Raw genomic sequence first — 4,659 nt, 5'->3', positions numbered from 1 at the left:
CTGACCTCTACCAGATGTTTCCAACAACAAAGGACAGCTGTACTCTCAACAGGACATCTATCTGTAATCACCTGTCCTCTCTACCCCGGCAGTGAGGAAGGGTGTCATTGAAGATGTCAACACCATTTTACGAGGGCACTTTGGAATATACTGTACAGTGGCAGTCAGTGACAGCATCTGCAATGTCAAATGTCCTTGAAAGTAAAGAGATTTCCACTTCAGCTGCGGTTGTGTAGGACCCTGAGCATTGATTCATTTGACAAAAACTCTTGCCCCGGTCAGACAGAGCAGAGCCGTAGGAATGCAAGGGGTGGATCACTGTATTAACGGCCTTACGGCACGCCTAATGTACAAAGCAGCAGACAAAGCTGTGGCTGCAGAGAAAACAAAGCAGCAGGCAGAGGGAAATGGAGAGAGAGAGAGAGAGAGACACATACAGACAGCAAGAGAGAGCAAGACAGCTGCTGGACTGAGAACAGACAGGGGATGACATGGATGTTACTGCTGCAGGAGCGGTCCTGAGAAGGCTGCAGTTGAAATCTAATAATGTGAACAAACTTTGTTAAATCAAAGAAAGTGGATTACAGACGGATGCTTGAGGCTGAATTCATATTCACTCTGGAGGAATCCGGTTCCAAAGAACAATACTGATTTGTAAGCAAGATGGACAGAGATTCACTCATGAGGACAGTGCAGTAGAGTCAAGACACTGCCCCATCAGGAACTGGAATACCATGGGTTAACGCAGACAGGAGGAGGGGTATAGACCTAGGAAAATACAAATGAACAATCCAGGTTTCCTTAACCAACTGGGACACAATTATGTGATTGTATTTTTGTACAAACACAGCATATAAGGTACACCAAATTACCTTCCTGTCATGCTCTCTTGAACGTTAAGCAGGAGACACAGGAAGGAAACAAATGAGAAACATTCAACAGCATTCCATGTACAGTGATGTACAACAATGTAAAGTATATTTATTTAAAATGTAAGGCACATTAGATATCATTTCATTCTGGGTAAGATGAATGTTGAATGTAAATCATACATTTGTAATGGTCCGATATGTGTTGTGGGAGATCTCAAACCAAAGATTTTTTAAAGCTCGACTATGGAGTCAGTTCAGGTCTTAATAGTAGAGATGTTACAAAGCTTCAGCAGATATAAGACATATAAAGTGAACACACTCCCAGTCAAACCAAGTGCCTGTAATATCAGAAGACATCTGTAGAGGGGCCTCCCTCACTGGATTCATCTTTGAATGATGTCAGCCATGTTATTCTTAGACAGAGCTACCACCAGAGCAGGAATAATTGAATATGTTATATCACACCATGAGCCACGTGTTCCTTTATCTTTTTATTTATTGTTGTATAAATGAAAATATACACACATATATATATATTTCAGTTCCTGTTTCTGCCTTATGTTCATGTACAGTTTTTATATCACACTTTAAAAGAGTAATGTATTATGCCCCTCAACTGCATGACAGACATAGAAAAGTAATGTTATGACATTTTTTTTTATAAACTTACGATTATATAAGCTACTGTACATACAGTAGATGTGATAACTTTATGTGTGTATAAAATAAGATTTGTTGTATGTGGTCAAATTATTCATTTTTGATGTTTCTGAAAATAATGCAAACAATGTTTTTTTTTTCCCCAAAAAATTGCTGTTCACTCATTTTGAGCCGGTTCAGCACATCCTTTTTTCATGAGAGAGCAATATGTAATGCAAGTCTGCAGGACAATACTGGGATGCTTTCAAGGTGTCTCAGGAGAACTCGTCTGTGTTGAAGGAGAAGCCTCACCTTTTCCTCTGTGCGGCCAGAGTGTTTGGGCCTTTAGCACGCCACTGTGAATGTGTTCCCAAGGCAGAAGCCTCCACTTTGATTCTCTGCCAAATGAAAGGCTACAGCAACAACGTCCCGTGTCTGACTTTGTTATATCAGGAAATAAATGAACTTCTCCCAAACCCTCGGGGTGTTCATGTATTTTCCTCTTCCTGTCAGGAAGTTGAGAGGTTAAAAGATGATTCTTCTCCGCTGAAGGGGTCAGACTTCAGATCCATCCAGATTTACGGAAGAGGCCAAACACACTTTCGTTGTGCATTATACTGCCCGTACAGCCATTAGAGAGCATTACAACAGCTAAATAATGAATGTTCTTCAATAAATTGAGAATTTGCTGACACAAACACCCACTAAAATTATACCCATCATTGCAGATAATTTCTCTCTGACTCTGTCTTGTTTCCTGAGGATAGAAGACCTGACAGTAGCTATTATCGCTCCAACTACCATCACCCCCCTTTGTCAGAGCATATGATAGATGGTCTATAGGGTAGGTTACTGCTTTTTGTAATCCTGCGGTGTGTGTGTCAGTGTGAGTGTGTTTATACTGAATATCCGGATGCTTATGGTTTCCAAGCTGAGGCGAGGTTGATGTCTAAACTCAAGGTCACTTCTTCATTACAGTGGGGCAGAGCTTTTTCCTGCCAGGCCCCATGGCTGTGATGGGGTTTAAGGGAAATAAATGAGCCCTCTGCGTGGCTGTCACAAGGGCAGGAAAATAGGTGAACTTCCCCCGTCAAATCAATTTAGGGTCAGCCAAGGAGTGCATGCAGTGGCTCTGAAGAATGACAGAGCTGCCCAGCCTTGACCAAAGTCAGCATAAATCAGATCTGGAGCCAGGAGCTTTACTACACTGAGCAATGTGTCTGCACTGCTTTACTCAAGACCCCTCCGCGGACCTGATGAGTACCGTGGCTGCTACTAAGCTTATTCCAAGACACCGGGAGGCATAGCTGGCCCCAACCCACTTACACAACCAGCTCCAGTGTCGGTGTTAGCAGAGAGCACTGGAGCATCTTACTTTATAAACAGAGGAGACAAAAAATGAGCCAGACAATTTATCATGCCTTTTCAAAACACAAAAGTTCTCTTTTTCTCTACCTTTAACTTGATTTTTTCTTTAATACTTTCTGTCTGTCAAAGCAGCTGGGAGTTTATTTTGGGAAATATATGTTTCGGACATAAAAGGCATCTGCACACATTGCCTTTATTTACAACAACAGTTTGACTGCAACTGGTTTCAAGGTGGTTTTTGCCAAATATAGCCACACTTTTATTTTTATTGGCTGCAATTATGATTCTGCAAAAACTCTTGCCTCATACATATGAGAGCCAGCGGGATCAAGGTTAGCTTTTATCACTGTCACCCACCTTGTTTTCATTACTTAAAGCGGGGTTGTGTTCACACCTCAACAAGACCCTATAATTTTCTTTCTTCATTGTAAAAACAGGCATGTGGACAGAGTCTGATAAAATCCATTTTATGGGAGCTCATTCAAAAGGCTTTCACAGGATTTATGCGCAAGAAAATGGTTTGTTGTGATGTGTCTGCTCCTGTTTAACCTACAGTATTTCATGGCTCCCAGCCAACTATGAGCAGTGCAGGTAAATGTAAAAAATGCTCTTACTTACTTACATTACTGTGGTTGACCTTTTAGTGTGAAATGTAAAGGGGATGTCTTATATGATCAAGGACAAGACATTTCTTTTTTTTAAAGAGAGAAAAGAGCATTTCCCCATATATGGTTGGTTCTTGACTGGCAACTGCATCAACAGGCAAAGCGGATTAGAGGATGCCCAAACAGGACAGGAAGAGGGAGATAACAAAGGGGAATGCACAAAAGCTTTGGAAGTTTATTCACTCCAAACACAGTCAAACTGTTGTGGTTAAAGCAGCTATACATAAAACATACCTCACTGTACATACACATCCATGAAATAACCGGAACGATAACTGTTATTGTAGTGTAAGGAAGGGGAAGCCAGCGTGAAAAGATACATTCTGTTTTCAAAGAGTTGAGTTATAGCCCACAGTTTGTCGACCTTGTTGTGCTTTGCAAAAAGTGTGAAAAAGAGCAGTTAAAACAACGCTTATGGCAGAGACAGTATAAGTGTGACTTCATGTGAGAATAGTTTGTGCGACGCCAGTTTCCACATTGCTGAATCTCACTAAGCCCATTGGTGTCTGCCCCCGGAGTTGGTGTTTTACACACCTCTGTCAGAGCAGCTTTTCTCTGCCTCACAGCACACACAAGCACACTCACACACACACACACCCACCACAACACCGCATGCACACACGCACACACTAATGACAAACAAGGTGCTCTGCATTGGTCAATCAAAAAATCAAGAGTGTTGTGTAATAATGTAAAAATAATTGCGTTTCACATGCGTTTGTTTATATGACCTTGTGAATTAGTGCCTGAAACAGAAAAAACTAAAATCTACAGATAAACAATTCACCAATAGAAGAATAACTTGTGACTTCCTGTGAGTACACTCACTCTGAAACAACCCTAACCCTAACCCAACAAACAACAACAATCTCAAAATATTTCATACTACATCCGCAATTATCTGCCCTGATGTGTGGGCTGGAGTCAAGCACTTTAAACTGCAATCACACAACAAAGTGGAGGAAGAGTCTTGTGTCAGCACTGACTCACTGGCCTTCTTTGACTGTTTGTTTGCTCATTCCATTTATATCCCTCCATCCAACCGTCCCCCACTTCCCACAGTCTAATAGGTGACTCCATGAGGGAGTGTCTGGATTCCCTCCAGCTCATGTCTT

Source organism: Morone saxatilis, unplaced genomic scaffold (assembly GCF_004916995.1).
Source record: "Morone saxatilis isolate NCDOM2014 unplaced genomic scaffold, NCSU_SB_2.0 Contig15, whole genome shotgun sequence".
In the NCBI taxonomy this organism is placed as follows: domain Eukaryota; kingdom Metazoa; phylum Chordata; class Actinopteri; family Moronidae; genus Morone; species Morone saxatilis.
This window is presented reverse-complemented; position numbering follows the sequence as displayed.